Source organism: Anomalospiza imberbis, chromosome 1 (genome assembly GCF_031753505.1).
Source record: "Anomalospiza imberbis isolate Cuckoo-Finch-1a 21T00152 chromosome 1, ASM3175350v1, whole genome shotgun sequence".
NCBI lineage: Eukaryota > Metazoa > Chordata > Aves > Passeriformes > Viduidae > Anomalospiza > Anomalospiza imberbis.
In genome coordinates, this window is record NC_089681.1 from 74,780,535 (window position 1) to 74,803,317 (window position 22,783).

The 22,783-nt window shown below is 39.0% G+C and overlaps 1 long non-coding RNA gene across 4 annotated transcripts in view; it reads left to right on the forward strand.

Annotated features, from left to right (window-relative positions):
- The window catches only part of LOC137477762 (uncharacterized), a 91,526-nt gene that overhangs the window by 49,436 nt on the left and 19,307 nt on the right, over positions 1–22,783 (forward strand). The window contains exons 1-3 of one of the 4 annotated variants that reach the window (XR_011001176.1): positions 18,875–19,541; positions 20,605–20,666; positions 21,202–21,289. The exons of 1 other annotated variant lie outside the window; for it this stretch is intronic. This is a non-coding gene — a long non-coding RNA (uncharacterized lncRNA). Of the gene's footprint in view, positions 1–8,968; positions 9,065–18,874; positions 19,542–20,604; positions 20,667–21,201; positions 21,290–22,783 lie in introns of those variants that run through there. 2 more of the 4 variants (XR_011001179.1, XR_011001180.1) reach the window with 2 other exon arrangements.

The window sequence follows — 22,783 nt, forward strand, 5'->3', positions numbered from 1 at the left end:
TACATTATCCTGTCCAAGTCCATGGAAGCCTTTTGGTGACTCTCAGATGTGGTTTGTATATTCCTTGATTTTAACTGTAACACAGGCTCCTTTGGTGAAGTCTCACTTTCTGCTTCTCTTCTCCTAAATACCCCCTTCCCCAGCAGTCTGGAAACTTCCCTTGTCCAAGAGTATTGGACCATAAATATCTCATATACAGCTCCTAGATTTAGAAAACAGCTCCTGAAGCTTCTGAATCTTCTAAAGTAGACCACCCCAAGTAATTACTGGCTGGTAACCAGTTGTGTTTGAAGCAGCAAAGTGGCTGGCACAGGTGACCTTTAACAAGAGTTTCTTAGATCTTTAATGATGAGGGAACGAGTCTGATACTGATAATTATTAGCTGGTGAGGATCTGCTTAAAGCCCCTGAACAGAACAGAGAACAGATGTTCTTGTTGGCTTGTACAATGCCTGGTAGGATGCTGCCTCCTACTGTGCTGGGAGTCAGTCCAAACAGACATGGTGATTCAGTGGAGATCCTGAGGAACTTCTGTTACTTTTAGGCTCCAAAGATCAATTAAAGGTGACTTACTAGCCAAAAAGTAAGTACGCATACATAGTAGAAAAAGGATATGGTAGACTGCAGCAATTGGAAACTAAAGCCATACTACTGCAGACTGAAAAGACTCTCTTCAGTACTGGAAGAATTTAACCTTTGAAAAAAGTGATGAAAGGGTATTGGTGACTTCTGTACCAACAGAGCTGCTCATTCAAAGCTGCTCATCTTTCAGACAGTATTTTTCTGATTTTCAAGAATAAGCCTTATGGCTCATATTTAGACATTTTGTTGGACTGGCCTTCTCTGGGCTTAATACATGATCACTAATGTCTCAAGTCTCTGCTCCGTACATCAGCTTCAGTTCTGCTTTTGATTCTGTTAATGTTGCTCATGGCCCCTGAGCACGGTGCTGATGGAGAAAATTGGCCTACCATTTTCAAAATTTATGGTACTGGTTGAATTTTGAACTGACATTTGACATTCCCAAAGTGAAATTCGGAAAAGTGTGCTTTTTCTTCCTACAACATAGATTCTATATTTGTTGGCTTCAAACATAATTGGAGGCAAACTACTGAAGCCAATGTTTCTTGTTGTGTTTTTGATGAGGAAAATGATGACAGTCTTAGGGGCTGGGATTAGGATATCATATGTTTTTTAAAGACCTCTAATTAGTAAAATGGTAGAAATGGTCTAAAAGGAAAAGCTTGGATGGTGAAAGAATTTATTAGCAAGACTAGTGATTTAAAACAGTCTGTGGTAAGAAGAAAAACTTATACAAGGGGCTAGCACTGGGTTTTTGCAGCTGACAGGATGGTTTCCTTGTCCCTGTTGGAGATATCATCTTCTTTTCCATTTCCCTCCCATTCTTCCAACTCACACACACCTTTGCTGCTTGATTTTACTGGTATTTATCCAGTAGCCAGTTTGTGTAATACTGCACACAAGGACTTCTTGCAGAAGGTAGCTGAAGGTATGGCTGCTGTCATTCGCATTTTTGAAGACTGTTTTCAGTTTTTCTCTACTACAACGGGCATCCCTGTTATGATAATGATGGATGAGAATATTTAAGAAATTACATTTTAAAAATTGGAATTTATTATGTACAAGTGACAATAATTGTCTTCTCTGGCCTCCAGTATTTCTCAAAAATTATAAAAAGTAGAAAAGTAGAATCAGTTTTCTTGAAACTACTGGGTTGTGATACTTTTGGCTAAAAATCTGAAACTGGTTTAGCCTTGAAAAATATTAAAAGTTGAAAACAGAACTCATGGAAATCAAGGTTAACCTTCCAGTTTGGCTAGCCTAAATTTGTAATGCTAGTAATAATTTTTTTAATGATCATTTTTAAACTAAATGGAGCCTCTGCATTATCTGTGGGTAAGTGCTTTTCTTTCTTCTGAAACATAATTTTAGACTGGACTGAGTTGAAGTTGGCATCATTCCCTATGCTCCCCATGATATCAAAGTGCACCATATATTTTAACTTCTTAGTAGCATCTGCCAATGAAAACATAAGTTATAATTAATAGTCTCAGCAGTTTTGCTGCCAAGGGTTCCTGGCCACAATTCTTAGTTTGTTTTATGCTACAGATGCCTACTTCTGAACCTTGTTAACAATTTTTTTCTCCTTTCCCATGTGCCAATGATTAAAGGCTACTGCTGGCCAAAGAACTAGCCCTACTCCAAGAAAAAAAAAAAGGGGCATGGCTATGAAAGAGTTAAGTTGATTCTGAAAAAAATATTTTTAAGATAGCAAAACAGGAGCTAAGGACAAAAAAGGAGCTAAGATCCTTGTTGAGGTTAAAGCACCATCTCACATATCGGTCATTTAAGTTTTCCAAAATAATTTTTTCTGTAGAGTTCCATATCACAAATGGAGTGTGTTCTGATGCTGAAAAATGACTCTACAGAATAAACATAAGGGTTAGCAGGTTGAGGTCTTATCTCTGATCTCAGGAGCATCATGAAATTAATTGCCCTAATAATCTCAGCCCTATAAGACTAGTAAAATCTCTTCCACAGTGATATGATACTTTTTAATTATTCAAGCATATATGTGTTTCTAAATATATGATCTGATTTCTGACTGTAGAGGTAGTTTGAGAAGTGGAACTCTAACACAGGACCTTTAGGAAAAGGTAATTTTTCTTGCCAAAAAATTAGGTCTGGTCTCCTTGGAATTTTTTCATTCTCTATTTGTGGGGTTAGACCACACAGAATGGTTTTAAACTATTGACAACTGAAATTGGCTGATGAACTTGCTTTTGCTGAGTTTGATGTAAGACAAGTGTTTTTATATCCTGTAGAAATGTTTAATTTTTTTCCCCCTGCATTACCTTCTTGGTAGTCTTGCTAAGGTAACATAAGATGGATATTGGTGTGGCAGGACTCTTATGTCTCGTTCAGCTCTTTGCTGTTCTTCCAAAGAAGCTTTTGTTCTGCTTATATCATTTTTTGTGACTGAGCCTCCTGTGGAAAGCGCAGTGTGGGTGGTTCAAACATTGTATCTGATCAGATGCTGTTTACGTAGGGCATCTGATTAATGGGCACATGTCTGAGTGGGATTAATTCTGTAATAAGTGCCTTGGACAGACACAAATCTAAGGAATGGATTCAGGCCATTATATTCTGTCATCTTATTCTATAGTGCTTAGTGACTAAGCTGAGTGAAATTTCAAATGGAAACCTCAAAGCTGAAAACCTATGTGTAACTGATATCTTTTCTAGTGTTGTCATTTCTATACTTTTCTCTACTTTTTCAGAACAATAATGATTTGAAGAGAGCTAATTAAATGTTCTAGTGCTATTTATTTAGTGCAGCATTCTGTGGATACTTGAGATGTCCCAGCAGGCAGAGCCTAAATGTGTCTGAAATGTAGCTTTGTCTCATTTTTAAACATGAATCTCCTTCTTTCCTGTCTTTCTTAGTTCACCTGGTAATACGCTACTTATATAGTATCTAAATGTTCCTTGTACACATTTTGTGTTTACTCCTCTATACTATGTCAGTCTTATCAAAAGAAGATCTGCTCATGTAATTTGAGAATCTCTCTTTGCTTCAATCTTTTAATAAACTCTATAATAGGCTTACCTCTTAGGAGGGTGATGTTTCCTATTTTTGGAAACACTGCTGTATTTGATGAATCATAGGACTGTCATCTTGGATATTTCTTTAAATCTTGCATTTAAAGGGAAAAAAAAATCTTCATAAACTTCCCAGATCAGAGTTTGTTAAATGCTCTAAACTGAACTTCCACTGCCAGGACAAGTTTGCATCTAACTTGAATCTCAGAAGTAATTTTTGCTGTATCAGAGGTGTTGGTTTGAGTGCTTGGCAAGATAGCCTGATGACTTGTTCTTGTCACTACCATACAGTTGAATTACAGGAGTCTCTTGTTTAGCAACCAAATGAAGTGTGAATTAAACAAATATTCCTGATTTTCCGACTCTGTGACACCAAGAGGGCCTGCCATACTGTTATGACAATTCCATCAGTAAGGCATTCCATCTATCCTGAGAAGTAAAAGATGAGCTGTGGAACAGCTGGCCAGCTGCAAAGACATGGCTTGAAAAACATTGTTGATCTTGGTCTGTTATGATTCGTAAAACTTGAGGACAGTGATTGTTTGCAACTTTGGCAACACTCCATGCTTTACACTCCCCACTGGACTTGCACCAGTGGAGAACCAAGAACTAGCAGGATTAGAGGGGCTGAAGCTGTCAGTGCTGTGTTTGACCTCATATCTTAGCATGGTTGTGCTGGTTCAGGTGCAATAGCAGTAAAACTGATAGTGTGAGACAGCGTAGGGAGCCTGCATTGATACCTGAACTTTCCAGGTGGAAGGTAATTCCCTGTATGTTGCAGTGTATTTCCAAGTGTGGAAACTCTGGTGGGGATTAGTTTTATGTGGGTCCATTTTGGCCCATTTTAGTATTATTTTCATTAAGTATATGTATCTTCCTCTAAGTAGGAATTAAAGTTAACATTGCTGCAAATGGAGTGGTGTTTTGTGGTGTTTGTGCTATGATGTGAGTGTAAGCTATGGGAGAACAGTAGGATGTAGGTCACCCCTGGGGTTAAATTAGGCTTAAAAACATTTCTTAGAGAAGAAATCTTGATAGAATAATGGAGAGGTTCCTGCTCTTAATTATCCTCAAATGGATCCTACCTCCAGGGGTTTTGAACTGCTACGGGAAGAGCCTCTGCTGAGAGGATGCCTTGAAGGTAAGCCTTCCTCAGTGAAGGCTTTCAAGAGGTAGCTCTTGGCCTCTGAGGCAGCTATGGAAGATGCTTCAGGACTGCTGAGCAGCAGAACAGAAAGTCCTCCTGTTGGTATCAAGAACAAATGAAAAAAAACCTGCTTATTTTTCCTATCATAATTTGATCAGTAAAAAGCATGGTTTTGAGATCTTGACAGCTTTTCATTGCTAGAATATTATTTTGATCAAACAAGCAGTAAGAAATACTCATAGAAAGAAATATAGCAGAAATGTTATTTTGTCTTCTCTGTTCTGGAAATAGGGAAAAAAAGGTAGTGAGAGAGAGCAAACATTTTGGCTTGCATAGTAAAACACTGAAACCACTTGGAACTATAAGCTTTTTGTCTTCCCATGACTTGTTATAATTCTTTTCCAGTTTAGTGGTTTACCTACAAACATGCAGGACTGTGCAATTCTATAGGCAGGACAGCTGGCAACAATTGTGTGTAGAAAAATCTGTGTTTGTGTGAAAGAGCTGATGGGGCATGCAATGCTGCTAAAAGTTATACTGGAAAATCAAAACCTGACTGTCTTGAAACAGAAATATAATCTATTTGCTCTCTGCAAGAGCTCACTACATTTCACAGGTGGACACTGGTATCTCTTTGCTGGTGTTCATTGCTATAGTCTGCCATCCAACAAGAGTTGATGTAGTCCACACTCAACTCAGTATCACTGCAGCTTTCTGATAAACTGTGGTGGAGGTAAGCATATTTTAAATCTGAGTATCTCTTGCACTTGCTGCTGTGTATTGACATAAACTGTGCTCCTGACAGCTTCAGTCTACAGCAGATACTATGCCAGAAAAGTTTAGAAGAAGACAGTCGCTTTCTCACCCACAAGTTAGTACCCATGATTATTTTTTGCTACAAAATTTATTATAAAATTGACATTTAACCAAATAACCAATAACATCTTGCTGATCTTTCCCACATAGAATTACATAATTAGTTGCCTTAAAAAAGATCTCTGTACGTCACCTGGTCCAGTATCCTGCCTAGAGCAGGATGAACTCATGGATCACGTGATACTCTAAATTGGAAGGGACTACAAGGATCACCATATTCAACCCTTCAGTGAATGGCCTGTACAGGGATTAAATCCACAACCCTGGTGTTATTAGCACTCTGCACTAACCAACAGAGCTAGATAAGGCTACCAGCACATCATGAAAAGGTATTATTTAGCTACCATACTGCGACCAGGAATTGAGTTTCTAGCTCTGAGCTGCTTTAGTCAAAGTGTGCTAAATTAGTCACTGAGTAGTAGCAGCAAGTGGCTGATTTATCAGCTTTACAAAGTTGCAAGTAGTATTTTAAAATAAAATACTGATACAAAAGCCCTCGAAACTACTCTTGCATTGGTTCCACGAGTATGTGCTTTTCCTGAGGTGACACAACGTACGGGTGCAAGTAGAGCTATTGTAAGTGGAGCACTGTGTGGCAGCACCTAACTGGCAGAGCTCTTTTGGAGAAAAACTATGCTCCTACTGAATGTGATTGAACTATTTTCATCTTTCTGAAGCCGGTATATGGAAAATATTGCGAGCCTTATGTTGGAAAGCTTTTGTTTTTTTCCTTCCTGAGTATGGGATCTTATTGTGAGTTTGGAAGGCCATACCTCTGCCACTAACTCTGGTGGTCTGAAAGAGGGGAGACCCTGCCAATCTCTGTAAAGCTGCTTTTCTCTGTGTCAAGTAGATGGGTGTGGTAAATTTAAAAGAAATCAGAAAAACAAAACAAAAGACAGGCTTAAGAAATTGTTTAATAGAAGTAAGAGCTCCACTAATTATCTCTGAGGCTACACAGAGGGAGCCTGACACTGGATATATTTTTTGAACTGTTAGAAGGCCAAAAAATTAATTGCAGGCCCAGTCACCAGTTGAGGTCATTTATTTAAGGAGAAACTGTGCTATGGTGCTTCATAGTTTATATGGCTGGGTATGCATTATGTAGCTGGACTTGTAACATGATATTTTTTATGTTCCTAAAAGGAGACCATACTCCAAAAAGGTAAAATTAAAATTCTCTTGTGGGACATGGTGGCACTCTTCATTGAAAGAGAGTAATCTGATTTCTTTTGCTGCTGTGCATCCTGGTGGCATTTTTAAATCTGTTCAGTTCAGCAATATGGGTATTGCATATGAGTTCCTCTTTTGGTCTAATAATGTGAAAGGCAGAACAAAATGTGGTTTGCTAGGAGTGCTACAACTTGTGGAATGGTACAGACAGAATGTTGAGCATCTCCTTTTTTTGTGCAACACTTGAAAATTCCTCCTGTAATGACAGCAAGCAGAGAGTGAACCTGCCTTTACATGTGGGCTAATGATCCTTGCTGTCTTTTCTTGTTTAGGTCTCTCAGTCTTGGGATTAATTGCAACACAGATGACGCAACCAGCCATAGTTACATTGATCTTTGGTAAAGGTAGCAGCTTGTTTGAGGCAAACCATTTATTTTTGCTTGCCATGTTCTGCAGTTATAAAGCTTAGGCAGAAGTAGCAGTTTAAGTAAAGTGGTGCAAAGTTTTTGGAATATAATGAAAATTTATTTTTGGTGCGCTGGTGTGAGAATTGGAGTGTGTCAGGATTGTAGATTATAAAATTTGAACTGCAAACAGTAAATGCAGACACTGTGTTTGTTACTGTAGCCTCAACTACTGGAGCCAGAGAACTGTCAGGACTCTTTAGGGAAAGCCCATGGAAAGACAAGAACAGGGCAGGAATATCCTGTCCACTGTCACAGCTTCCTTTCAGCAATGAGGTCACAGTCAGAGTACATGTTTGTGGCTATGTATAGAGCTAGTGGATATTGGCTATTACAAAATCTTTGCTGAAGTTGAGAAAGGAAAGAAAGATCCTGCAAAGTAGGATATAACTTAAGTAGTACACCTTAAATAAGCATTTGGGAATGTGATTTTGCTATGTATTTCAGGCTTGGTTTGAAGTTTCTAATCTCTTATTCTGCTAAGTGAATTTTGAAATAGAGAAGTTTCTCACAGCAATAAAATTCATTTTTTATCTATGGTGTTATTTTGGAGAATATATGAAAAGGTTCTGACTTCTCAGCAGCTCAAAGGTGTGTTTGTTTTGGTAGCAATTTGCTTATAGTGTTTTATGATGGTGCAATGACAGAAATTGGTTGGTCTATCAGTACAAGCCTTTTAGGACTGAGATAATATTCCACCGACTGACTTGCATGAAATAAAAATGTTAATTTATGTTTTGTGGAAAAGCATATGAAGCCAAAATTGCTATTTGCAACATCTGGAGAGAATATTTACTGCACTTGGTTCAATCCATTCATCTGTTGGGATAGAGCTCATTGAGGGGAAAGGAGAAGAAGGTGAAAAGTAGCACAGGAACATATATTTTCCATTCTGAACTTCCTCTTCTCTGTTAAAGAAGTTTGACATTTCAGTGTAGAGCTGATTAAATTATTCCCAGAGATTTAACATCTGTATCACTTGACCAGCTCAAGTGATTGGAGCAAAGAGGCTGAACGAGAAACCCTAATGTAACTCTCTAGTGTTTATTTCACACAATCTGTTACTGGGAGACTGAGGAGAAAGTTATATAAAGCTTTGTATTCCCTGTACATCTTTATTGTGAATATTGGACAGTGTTCTAGCATAGAGAAATATACAGTACTATAAGAAACTAATTAAAAAGTTGTTTACTGATTGTTGTCCCGTGCAGGTGCTCTAAAATTACTGTGGGAAGTGAGGGGCCGAAATTGAAATGTTCCTGTTTTGTTAAAAAAGGGTTTTCAGTCCTTTGTATTTTTATTTTCAAAGCAGTTATTGCCACTCATTTTCACCATAAATAGTTTAACAAATGGCTTTTTTCTGCAAAAGGGAACTTAGATGGGCCATTAATGACTGTTGAAAAATACATTTTAATAAAAGTAAAACACCAGGCTAATTTAAAGCAGGGACTTAAAGAAACAAGCCTTAAAGCAACCAACCCTTTTAGAAAAGTAAAAGTTCAAACCAACTTATTTGAATTATTTGAATGTTCCTGTATAATGAATAACTTTCCTGTTGTAAAATGCAACTGTAGAAGCATAGCTGGAAAGAAGGGGGTAATATATACAGACAGTGATCCAGATGGAATGGCAAGATTTGTTTATCACTTCATAAATGTATCAGATTTTAAAGATATATTTTATATTATCTACACTTGTGACAGCTCTGTGCTGATGTATCTGGGGAATGTAAGCTCCTCATTCATCACAGTTTTTTGAGAGGTCCTCAGCAACCATGGCAGGTATGAGACTCCAGGGAAAATGAAGATTTTTCTTTTCTCATTTATTTTGTATACTTTAGGGAGTAGAAAGCACTTCCTTTCCCTTTGATAAATCTCTTTAAGTATGACAAAGTAAGAAAATGAAATCTGAAAAGCAGAAATGAACTGAGCATCAGGATACATTCTTTGTAACTGGATATTAAAGTTTGTATTTTTTGTGGGGCGTGTTTGTCTGTTTGTTTGGTTGTTTGGTTTGGGTTTTCTTTGGTCTGGGAGGGGGTTGGTTTGTATGTTTTCCTACTACAGAACTGGACACATTACTCTAGATGTGCTCTTGCAAACAGAAAATAGAAGGGAATAAAGAATTCCATTACCCTGCTAGCATGCATTGTGATATGTAGGTGATTTTCTTCACAGCAAGAAAGGGCACACTGCTGACTATTTTTAACTTGCTGTCTATCAACATCACCAGACTTTCTCTAGATACTCTCTAGCTTATCAGCCTTTGGCCTGTACTGTTGTGTAGGGTTATTTCATCCCATGTGCAGGACTTGATACATGCATCTGTTGAACTTCTCAAGCTTCCTTGCCAGCCCATTTTTCAGTCTTTTACAGGCTCCTGAGTAGCAACTTGCTCCAGTGTACTGAGTGATTCTAATATGGTATCTTATTTGCTGAGAGTGAGCTCTGCCTCCATCCTGGTCATTAATAAGGACATCAAGCACTGCTGACAATGTCATCACTCTTTGAGGGTTAGCCCTGCTATGCGGCTGCACATTGGACTTTGTTCAGTAGTCCCGTCATGGACTGGAGTTTGATTGACTGGCCCATGGCTCTCAAGAGTCTTTTGATACCCTTCTTTAAGGTGAATACATAATTTGTCTTTTTATATTGGGAATATCCTCTGATCACCATCTTTCTCTGCGTGACTATAAAGAACGATCGCATCAATCAATGCAGAGGTTTTAGGGTCCTCCTTCTCTGCAGAAATATAAATCAGCTTCTGCCACTGTTACACTGCTGAAGGGCAACAAAAGATGGAGCAACTGTTATTAAGTTGCCATTTCAGTCAGGAAGAGATGCCTGGCAGAAGAACAAAAGTAAAATTCTGAAGGGCTTTCTGGGTGGAAATAGCAGAGCAGAAAAGACTAGCAGCTTAGCTCTGGTGTCATGGGTAGTTAAAACACTGTGTGTGTATACCTGTGAATAAAGATGATGAAAGCATTGCATGCTGATGAAATTCTTGGTTTGGTTGTTTTTTGGTTTTGGGGTTTTTTTTAAATTTATTTTGTTTTGGTTTTTAAAATTATTATTTGTTCATAAGCCACTCAGTAGTTGCACTACGTGTTTAAATAATTGGCCAAGCGCTTAAAAGCTGTTTTTGTTCTTTGCAGTCACAATTGCGAAGGAGACAAAGAATGAGTAGAACACTTTTCTGTGTTCCTCTGCATGGTATGGCTGGACTGTCAAAGCGGAGGGGTTCTGGGTGGTTTTTGGAGAATTTGCTTTGGGAAAATGTCATGCACTCTCCTGTCTGGAAAAAGAGCATGTGGAGCTTTTCAACTACAGTAGGAACTGCACATTCCCAGTGTGTGAGTGTGGCTTAGCTTGGTTTGGCTTAGAAGGGTGTCTGATGCAATTTGATATTCCATTAAGTTTCAGTAACACATACTAGTTGTAATTCTCTCTGCCGTTAGATTCAGAACATGTACAGAGAGTATTAACTCTGTATGTATTTTAATGTTAAGTTTTCAAGCAGTTATTTTGCAAATTATGCTTGAAACATGCTATATAATGGTTGTGAGGACAGAACAAATCATGGTTAATATCTAAGTGCATTTTACTCTAGTTGGCATTACAAGAGGCTGCCGTATCATATTTCCATTGAAGTTTGAGAACTGAAAAGGCTTGCAGATAGATTTGGTTCTGCAAGATACTAGAAAAATGTGGAGGATCCAACACTTCAAGGAAAAACACAGGCAAGTTTTTATTGCAGGCTATGTCACTGTGTCTTCCCTTCCTTGCAAGGGACCAGACAGCCATTGTGCTGGCATTTGTGAAGATACATTGAGTTAGAACAAATAACAAGTTTATAGGCACTTCACTGATCAGCTTAAAATATTCTGTTTGTTTTGTTTGTTTGTTTGTTTGTTTGTTTTAAGGAACCACCAAGACAACCTGTCCTTGAATATGTGAATGATTCTATCCTGAATTGCTATAAGTGATCCAGTCCATCTCTTCAATTTTTAATTCCTGGGAGAAAAGATAAGCTAAAAATGTGGCACAGAGCAGATTAAATCAACATACCATGACATAATAATGGGTTGAAAATCTGATGTCAGTCTCCTGGTAAATTTAGGCCAGCAGGAGCTGTGCATGGTTCGTTGACAAATAATAAGATCATTTGGCCAAGGTGTATATCATGTTACAGCATGGGATCTAGGTGCCTTGTGCCAAAAGCAAAATTTACAGGGAAGCAAAGCTACAAAACTGCTGCTTCCAAAGCACATGCTGGGAAGGCTCTCTGTAAGGATTAGATATGTAATGAGGTGCTTATTCTCTTCAGGGCTGGGGCAAAAACGTTGGAGATGTTCTTATCTTGAATAGAGCCAACTGGCTGCACATTTGTAGTGGGGTCTGGCATGGCCCTTCTCACTGCCATAGGAAACTCACGGAGCCCGTGCCTCTGTTCCTTTCACGCAGGTAACAGCAGTGAATCCAATCTCCTGCCTCTGTTTATTGTTCTTTTGGTGTCGTTTCCTTGGCTTAAATAATGGCAGAGGTTGTGGGCCAGCCAGCTAATACAAGTAACACAGAGCTGTGCTAGGATATTGTTCTTGCTATTCAAGGACAAGAGGAGCTGCATGACTCTTAAGAACCTGGAGCCATTAGTCTAATCATTAGGTATAGAATACATTTCTAATGTTTTTATTTGCCTTCCTAGGGAAAGCCTAAGGTATTTTGCTTCCAGATATGTCAGGAATACTTCAGTTACGGTACTGTTTTTCTCCCGAAACATACATGTACTCTTTGAGAAACTGCTCAGCCTTGTTGGGTGAGCTCTCTCTTGTTTTTGAGAAGGCCTAACTTCTGCCGTGAAGTCTTCTTGACTTGCATTGATGTAATCAAAAAAGATGAACAATGCTGTTATGCATAGGGTTTAGTTTTAGGCAGTCATGGGAGGAGAATGGAGTTGGACTATTGTGATCCTTAGGGTGCCTTCCAACTTGCAATTCTCTGATTCTAAATTCTATTGCACTCACTAAGGATATTTAATTTTACTGTTCCACTGTTTTTACTGCATCTTCTGTTTTCCACTGCATCTTCTGAAGAGAAATACATAACTCTAACTGGTTTTTGGGTCAGAAAATTAGATAAATCCTTAAATCCATCGTGCTGTATATAGCAATTAAGTGTGACAAGACTATGCAAGACTTCTTGTATCAAAATTTCCATAATATGTTTTGAAACTCCATCAGTTTTGGGTGTCTGTCATTAAATTTTGGTGGGGCATGGGGAAAAAGTGAAATTCTGCAAATTATTAATTTTTCATAATTTCTTTATTTGTTAATTAATATTTGTGTTTATTTGTTTATTAATTAACTTTGTTAATTATGCAAATGAATAAACATAAAAATGAATATTATTCAGGTTTTTTTAGGCTTTTGTTTCAAAAAAAATCTATGGAGCTGCCAAGGGAGACTGTCCCTGTGATGGAGATGTGGCTTGCCATTCCCATGTTTTTTGGGCATTCCTGTCACCTTGGTTAAATCCAGAAGTTTATGTTCACTGGCCATGCCCCAGCCTAGAGTTTGTCAAGAATTTTTCATTGTATTTGGCTCCTGACATAGTCCTATAAAGCGTGGCCTGTCCTGCATTTACTCATTAATTTGGTACTGCTTTCATATGGTCAAGTGTTTTTCCAAAAATTATCATTTACTCTTGTTGCCAAAGATTGTGTGACGCTGAAAAATCCCCCAGTGAGGAAAAGCCCAGGTGTTTGTGTTGTCAGGGGCTGGTAGACCTGTCTGTGTCTGTTCTGAAATCTGCAGAACAAGCCAAAGACAATGGCCTTTCAGTCCAGGAGATGCTGAGCTGGCTCAAAGATTGAATGCAAAATCAGCCAGAGGACCAGTGTGGGTACCAATACTGAACAGCAACCAATAAGATCACAGAATCACAGACTATTCTGAGTTGGAAGGGACCCACAAGGATCATTGAGTCCAACCCTTGGCCCTGCACAGAAGAGTCACACCATGTGCCTGAGAGCATTGTCCAAATGCTTCATGAACTCTGCCAGGCTGGTGCTGTGATCACTTCTCTGGGGAGCCTGCTCCAGTGCCCAATCACCCTCTGGGGAAAGAAACTTTTTCTAACATCCAGCTTAAACCTCTCCTGACACAATTTCAGGCCATTGCCTCGGGTGCTGTCACTGGACACCACAGAGAGAGAGATCAGTGCCTGCCCCTGTTCTTCCCCTCACAAGGAAGTTGTAGGTGAGGTCTCCACTCAGTCTCTTGCTTACAGAGCACTAGAATGGGATAATGTCGTGTGCCTGTTTTGGAGGGGCTGGGCCATCTGGGATCATCAGCTTTATCTCTAAGGCGCAGCTTCATTTGCATTATCCTTGTGTGGCAATCCTTCATGCTCCTATGCCAGGGAAGCTGAAGTTTTCTTCCAAGAAAGCTGCCTCAGTGCTTGTGGAACCTCAGCTACCAAAATTATTTGGATAGCTTCAGCTATAAAGATTAGTTATGAGCTGACCTTTGGATTTGAGTAGCTGCTCACACATGAGCTGTTACTCAGCTGATGAGCCTGTAGAAACTCAAATTGGCTTTGCAGAGCACCAGTTTTGACTGGGCAGCTTCCAGGGAGAGTTGACAAGGAATGTCTAGTCACTGGAGCTCTCTGTTTCCATGGTGTTGCCTCACAAAACAGTTGATGCTTGGCCAACTTGTGGTTTCCAAATTTAAAGTACTTAAATCGCACAACTAGAACATTCTGTTGGGTTTTACAGTCTCATGACGGCTAATGAGGTGGTGTGGGTACTACACCATACAATGCTGTTGGAATACATCTTAATTTTTTTTCGCTTAGAGGGTGCAAAAAGTGTTGAAAGTGTAATGCTAACCACCAGTTGTTGAAAGAGTCACTGTTGGATGGAGTGACAAAGGTAAAGAAGCAAAACCAGAAAGGCCGCAAAGTGTAAAGTAACCCCTTTGGTGTTCAAAAGTCTGGAAATTTTCTCTTGTACAGCATGCAAAAAATGTATGGCTTAGTGTAATGGTTTTCTTTAATCTTGTTTAGAGCTTGCTTTGGTCATCAAATAATGGACTCAACAGGCAGTTATGAGAAACTGAACTGAATCAAACTCCTGTATTTGATTTGAGATTGTAGATGCATCTTCTCATGTCCTATATAAAGACAAGCCATCTCTGCAGAATGCAGCTGGTAAAGATTTACTGAACTGGACACTGGATGCCAATATTGATCTGCAGAAATCAGTAGTGGCAAGTTGTTTGGGTTTTTTTTATTAATATTGCAATGGCTGCTCCAATGCCAGAAATGTTGTTTTTTAGTTGTTCTCTAAACTGGGGTAAAGTAGTAGGATGAAACATATGCTTCATTTTACTTACTCGAGAAGCTGAGTACAGAAGGGTTTTTGATTTATATTTGACCTGTATTAAAGTACATGAGATTTTAGAATCACCCATAGCAGTACACTTTGTAATGGAAATAACATCATCATTCCAGTTGGCCCTTTTAAAAATTCATTAATCTGTTCTGCTGGTCTTTGTTACTTTGAAATATCTTGCAGAAGGGAATTTTCTTTGCTAACTCAATATACTCAAAATCAGAACAGAAAATCCTGATACTGACTGAACAAATCTATGACATCTGTGGCAATTTTAAAAATCCTATAGTTGTGGGCAGAATTCCAGGATGAGAAGGACTTCTGAATTTGAAGACAGTGGTTTATGTCCTCTGTCTTTATGTCTAGGAGTTCATGACAGTGGAGAGAGAACTTTATTCACTGTTAAATTTTTTATCAATGAGATGCTTCTAATCTTCAAATGTCTGTCAGAGGCTTAATTGAGGGTTTGCATTCTTTGTTGTTTTGTTGGGGTTTTTTTTGTTTTGGTTTTCTTTTTTTAAGAGGTATCTTGTTCTTCTGAAGGCTTAGAAATTATGAAGTTGCCAACTTGGTCACTATTACCACAAAAATTAGTGTGCAGAATACTCAAAGAAGCACACTTTTGTTCAACCTCATGATTCATTCAACAGGGAAACATTGGATTTGGCAAAACCTAACTGCCATATTGAAACACTTGAGTGGGAAAATATACTTTCTCTGTTTCATGTCAGTCCAACATGCCATCTCATGTGCTGGAGCTAGCATGAAAAATCATTATATCCCAGAGATGCAGCCTCTGGATAAAAGTAATCCATGGTTGAAATGGTAATGGTGCTGACTTCATTATGCAGCCTTTCCCTTCAAGTATGCCTTAGAGATAATACTAATCTGGAAGGAGCTGGTTTTAGTACTATGAGAAAAGAAAATTACTTCTTCAAAGTTTTATTGGCTGATATGGAAAAATGTGTAAGAGTTTCTCTAAGGTTCATCCATTGTAAGGGAAGTGAGAAGCTGTTTAATAGAGGGCCCATTTGTTGTATTTTAAAGGAAGGGTTATAAAAAGAAGCTTGTGAGGCACTAGTCTGACTTTAATTAGGGTTACTGTGCAGCTTAGCTGCCTGTGTGTGTATCACAGATGGCTGGCAGGGACTCAGAGGTTGAAGAAACTGGATTTCTCAAAGATTGTCCTGTTCATCAGCCACGTACTCTGACTTCTGTTCCTGTTAGTCTAAATGTGTAGTGCTCTTTATAACTCACTCTGACGGGTCTTAAGGATGTTCCCCCTCTGGGATGGGTGGTGGCTGAGGTCCATGGCCAGCTCAGAGATGGTGAGGCTCAGAGATAGCTCCCTGGATATGATCCCACCTTGTTCTTAACTACAGCCCTGGCAGTAGGAGCCACAAGTTCCCACCAGCTGGGCTGTGGTGACTGACTCCTGCTCACAACAAGAGGCTGAGTCCAGAGTTTGCAGAACCTGGGAATGGTGCAGGCAGAGTCCTGCTTGGGGCAAAGCAGTAAGAGAGCTCTGGGAGTAGGATTTGAGGAGCAGTATTGATTATCCCAAGATAAATTACTTGTCAGTAGTAGAATTGCCTTGTTTAAAGTTGGCATTCTTGGCATGCTTCAAAGATCCCAGACCCAAGGGGAGGTTAACAAAGCTTAGGAAGAAGAGTGCTACTGATAGTGAACACAAAGAATGCAGAACTTAGGACTTGGCAAGAACACCCAAGATAAGAAGGTACAAACTAAACTAATTCAGCAACTGTGTGAAAATCTGTTCCAACTGGGTAAAGGGTAATTCTCACAGGGAGAGATCACAACCAAATGACCTCTGACTCAAACTAAAGACCCTGATCATGCACAGTAGCTAATCATGAATTAAATAATAATTAAACATTGCACAATCAACGTTTTTATAATTAACCAATAATAAAGAAATAAACATTTATTTTTTATTAGATATATACAATATATTAGATTAACAGTGTATAAATAATGATTGTCTTCTCTGCTCAGGGTACCAGCTTTGTTGGTTTACCACTTGGTACTCATCCACGTGCAAATATGAAATAAAACATTAGCTGGTGTCTTACTGCACGCTGGGTTTGCACACATTCTCCCAAAATCCTGATTTTGCACATGTTCTCCCAAAATCCTGAATTGAAGCTTCAATTCAGACACCAAAATCCTGATTTTGAGAGAACAGTTTTCTGGTGATCCAGATAGGACGAGCCTAAAAGGCCTTGCCGAGTTCAGCTGTGTACCTGAAGTGAAGGGGCATGGTTGAACAGATTCCAGCGCACACCAGCTTTTGGTTTGGGGACCCTGGATAACCTGTACTGTGTAAAGTTTATAATCTATCATCGTACTAGGACTGAACTAATAAATGAGGGTTGCTTTCCCCTGTGGAACCCGGAATATGGGCCCAATGTGTACAAGATAAATGGTAAACTGTTGGTGTCTAGAAACATAAATTCTGTAAAAGCAATGTAATGATTTTCTGAAACTATATAAAATTGAGATATGTTCCTAATCTGCATGAATCTGGGGCAAGGAGAATACTCTAACCAATATGTGTCTCAGAAATTTGTGGCATTTTTACACATTTTCTTTCAAAATAAGCTTTATTTGAGTTTTAGAAGTTTTCCTTGCTCTGTGTGATATATTTTTTATTTTTAGAGAACAGAACAGTTAAAATTCTATTAAGCAGAATAGAACGCATTGGAGAAGACAGATATTCTTGTTTTATTTTTTCTTACTGTCATTTAAGACTTAGACAAAGCTAAACAACTGAAAGTAATATTACTTTAAACAAAATGCAGTCTTTTAGTCCTTGGTGTGTTTCTTTTTAAGCAATTTCTGTTCAAATAATTCTGTTCTTTGGCAACAGACAAAAATATACTCTTCTGAAAGAGCAATCAAGAGCTAATCCATTCATCTCTGCTAAAACTTCCCAAAAGCAGAAACCCTTCAAATATATCCCAGGTCCCTACAGTTAGCTCACAGAAACTAAAGGCTCTCCTTGTCTGTGTACCAGACTTCTTTTTCTTTGCAAGCAATTTCCCCAGAGAGCTGAGGCTCTGAGCAGACATTGCTGTTCAGCATCAGGATTTTTTGGCTGGGCTGACCACCACTTTAGCTGAATACTTGTTCCTGGTATCAGTCAAAACCCAGACAGCAACTAAACAAGCAATGAAAATTTTGCTTGGATAGTAAAGGGTCGTATTTATTCTTTTGAAATGCAAGATTCAAAGACTGCCATATATGATCCTCTAGGCATCAAAGAGCTAAGGAACTTCTGCAGCACTTAAAGGACTTGGAAGTGGTGGACTGGTGGACAAAATGTCTTCAAGGACTAGAATTCACACACATGACTGTTAGGTTTTGTGACAGAACTTTTATCCTCACTCACAGTTATTTTTTGTTTGATTCAGTTTGATTGAAAATCAGGCAGCACAACTTTCAATCCTGTTATTTATCCTTTCTTAACACAGATGGTCTAGGTTTTGTTGCACCTGTGCTGTAAAATAAAACAGCATTCTTGGAAAGCTAGTTTGATTTTTCACTGCAGTCAGCTGAAATGTTTGGTTTTCCTTTAGAGATTTGAGTAGTTTTCTTCTTTTTGTGCAAATCACTTTGTACAATTTTTTTTCAGAAATGAAAGCTAACTTGCATTGCAATTCAATAGGAACACTTAGCTTTGTTTACACTTAAATGCTGAATGTCTTGCTCTTTTAAGCTTAAGGAAATTAAGTGGGCTGTATATTTGGGAGAAAACAGATGAACAGGTATGCTGATAAATTATTTTATGATTAATTCCTAGATAATGTAAACCTATTACCTATCTATACTAGGGATCCTGGATCTTTTTATAGAATGGTTGTAAGGAACCCTGGCAATGGGCCATGCTCCAGGCAGCAGAGGAAGGCACAATCACTCTGAGATATTTTCTGGTCCACCATGGGGGTAAAAAAAACCTTCCTTCCCGTAGCTGCAGGGCACAAGAGGCGTCTTTGTGTCTTTGGCTGTATTTCAGGCAAAAATGTAGCCAAAATGGATCAGAGGACAAGTGATCATGCTCCATGCTGCAGAGGAAAGCAGAAAACCTCTGGAGTCCAGTGCCAATCTGCCTCAGGGGAAAATTCCTTCCTGATCCCAGGACTGGTGACTTAGCATGTGAGCAAGATCTGCCTCCTCATCCCACAGCCTTCTGGTTGTGCCTCCCAGGAAATGCCCAAGCCCTATTCTCTCTCAACTTGAAGCCATCTCAGGGCCTTCCAAGATAGGCCAACTGCCATAGTCTTGATCAACCTTGGGAGCAAGAATCCTTTCCAAGCACAATGGGTGCTACAAAGTGCTGAGACCCCTGGAAAACATTTCTGGATCCCATTTCTTATGGCTGCTGCCTGTGGCTCCATGGGGGATGAGAACAAAAAGCTCTGCAGTGCTCCTCAGAAAGGAGCATTCAAGAAGGGACATTCAAGGAGGCATTCCCTTGGTCTTGCCATTGCTACCCAGCTGAAAATGTGCCACAGCCCCTGGCACATCGGGGTTGGTCGTTCTCATCTCTGGAGGAGCTTGCATCTGTTCTGTAAGGCTGAAGCAGGATTTCCATCCATCAGATGGGCCCTGAAATGGCCCCTTCAGGAGCTGGCTTTGCAGTGGAGAACTTCCAGCAGCCCCCTCCAGTCTTCCACCCTCGGCCCCCATCAAGTAATTCCACTAGCTTCTCAAGGACTTCTCTGATGTTTTCACAGTGTCCCCTGGCCTGCTCTGGCAGCACAAGATGGGAGGATGCTCCCTTTTATCCTGTCCCTATGGTTTAATAAGAGCTGCATCAATTGGCTCCTATTTTTTGGATACGTTAAATATTTATTTTTTTTTTTAGGAACAATAGACAATGGGCTGTCTTTTTTCTTTTCCTGCATCAATTTATTTACATATGTTTTCCAGGCAGTACCACTGCTAATTCAGCAGGGCACATGTGCACGTTACTAAAGCTCTTGTAAAAGAAAAATTATTGCAATTTCACATTTGTACAGAAGGCAAACACAATCAAATCCCTGCAACTGCCCTATGTTTGCTCTGTTGTTCTCAAACTATAAATGTTTTATGGAAACACTGGGATTTATATGTACATTCATCCTTTAAGTAGAAGAATAGGTCTCAGTCCCCTGGGGTCTTGCTTTACTAAAGATGTGAAGCCTCTGGCTTTTCTACTTCTGCTACACGTTGCTTTCTGCAGCATGGGACAGCACTCACACCAGAGCTCCACTGAGCTCCAAGGCAGATGGACAACTGATGGGTATTGCTTTGTCACTAAGCAGAATGCTTTAAAATACCAAATACTAAAGTAGGTATTGCAGTATGTTTCTGATTAAAAAATGTCCATTTTGCATTCCTCATTCCAAAACCACATTTAGTAATGCCAAAAGAAGCAATGAAGTGATCTTTCTAACATAGCAAAAACACAAGAAAACTTACTAGTGTTGAAAAATTAGTGTCCAAATTTTTGATATTCAAATACTAATACCAATCACCTCATTACTAGTAGACTGACCTATATGTCAAAGAATCCATAGGTGAGAGTGAAATCCATACCATAATTTAAGTGGCCTGATCATATTGTGCCTTCTGAATTGGAAATATTGCAGTGGTTTGCCTTTTGGGGAGATTGTTTCCTTTTGTTTTTTGTAATTTTTTTTTCTCTTTGTTGAAAAGCTCTTGAGACAACTATTAAATAAAGGCAAACAGCTAACAGTCCTTTTCTTCCATCAAAGCATGGAAAAACATATCCATCTGCATTTCTATGAACTGTAAGGGAAGGAGGTGAAAGCAATGCTAAATATCTGAGGAATGATGAAGTAGGGCAAACTGCACTTTGATTTTCCGTATCAGCTGCATAACTCATCCATCACTATTACAGTTTGCAGCTGGGGATATTGCAGTGTTCTGACATGAACTGAATTGGGAGTTGGAAACACCCTGGTGAGTTGACTGCATAGTGTACTTAAGAGGCCTCTGCAGTTACTTCATGTTGTAAATGGTTCTCTGTTGCTGTTAAGAAAACCAGTACCATTTTAAACAAAAAGCTCGAGTGACTTCTGACTATTTGAAAGGTCTAGACTGATGACCTGCAGTTTCAAATTTCATTTTGTTTTTTAAAAGTTCTTGGGATTGTCGCATGCACTGGAACCTTCTTTACATTTTCCTAACCATTTTTTTTCAGCACACACATGGGGGGCTGTAAGTAGAATCTGAATTCTAGGAGAAAGGGATAGTGCCTGTTTGCTGTCCCCCACTAAAACTGTCACCAGTAGTTCAAATATTCCAGCTTTTTAATGTCTTCCTTGCTTTCCCCTTTTCTTCCCTTCTCTTTTGCATGTATCCACTACTTTGACTGGGATTTTTTTTCTATTTGCTTTTGTTTCCTAAATATTTGCTTTTTTGCTTAGTCTTATGCCCTGCCTGAACATTTAACTTTCAGTTTTGAATTCCAGCCTTTTCTGGCTTGTCCTGGTAGAATCCTCACCATCAGACTTCCAGATACTGTCAGAAGAGTCCAGCTATTGTTAGCTCTGGATCTAGGAAGTGGTATGACCATATTGGATGTAAGCCCCATCTCTTCTGAGAAAAGTAGAATGACTGAAATGTGGCGATGTCCCTTCAGGCCACTAGTGTGCAGTAGCTTCTTTGCAATGCAGAAGCAGTGTTTAGAATATATGATGTATGATTTTCATAGAGAGAGAAGATATGATGTATGGTTTTCATAGAGAGAGATACCCTGAAAGGACAGAGGTCTTGGAAGCCTTTCAAGTTAATTTTTGAATTTCAGGGGTTTAGAAAAGTTTATAAATTCCTTCCCTAAAATTCAGAGATTTAACATAGTAGTTTCAGTTTGCATAGTATATATTATGTTTTAGTAGCTGAGTTTTACTGAGAAAACTGCTGTGATGCCTTTTCAGGGAACTTTTCTATCCCTATGCTACTGCAAATAATTGCTGTCTGAACCAGACTGCTGGGTTTTCTCATGACTATCAAAGGATTCTGAATAGACTTCAGTGCAGTAACTTTATGATTTATATGACAAGCTATTAGTGCTGTTTTCAGCATAACAGGATCCTATTTTAATTGTATGACTGACATACCTTTAACTGTATGACTGACATACCTCTATTTTTTTAAAAACTTCTGGAATACTCGACAGCATAGCAGGTGTAGTTTTTGTCAATTAAATATAGGGCGTGTTTATAGTGATGGTCTTGCTGTATTAGGTAGTGGGAAAGGAAGAGAATTTTTTTATCTTGGACATGGGGTATGTGCTGTACTAAACTAATTACGTGTGTTAAGCTGTTAGTTGTCTTTCAACCAAGCCTTCTGTTCAGTCTAGCACTTGCAAACCTAGAGTATCTACTTTCCCCTTTTCTTGCAAGTAACCATAAATAGACTGTTTGCCAGGGTGGTAAGTTCTTGAATTTGTCATAGTTACTAGTGATAAATTATCTTTCCCATAAGACATGGGGGGGAGGAGGTGAACATAATCACTTCTGTGCTGTGGTTATGACCCTTAGCATGTGCTAAGGAGAAAGAGGGACCTGAGGGCTTCAAAGCCTCAGAGGTCAGGTGGCAAACTTGACTATGAACCATGCTTTCCCTTATCGCAACACTACTTCCCTTTGACCAGGAAAGCCCAATTCATTTTAGAAATTTTTATTTTTCCTCTTTTTTCCTGTCAGTGTAAGAACAGTGTTACTTTTTTAGAAAGTTTTAAGTTTTATTTTCCTGGCTTAAATTAGAGGTTAGGTTTACAAAAACAATAAGCTGCTCAGTTTTTACAATAATTATGAATATAGAAATGACTACTCATAAATCTAAATAAGGCTGTAAAATACAACCTGATTGTAAAAAAGAATGGAAGGGATTTTTTAGTTTATGCATATGGACTTAATTCATCCCCTAGTCCATAAAAAAGCTCAGCTGAACCATTATAAAGGATTCAGAGCCACAATTCCATGTTTTTGCATTGCATACCCTCAGGGTGACACACAATGAAAAGCTCCCTACGTGGCAGTTACTGGGTATCAGGGTGCTCATGAGGAAGGCCC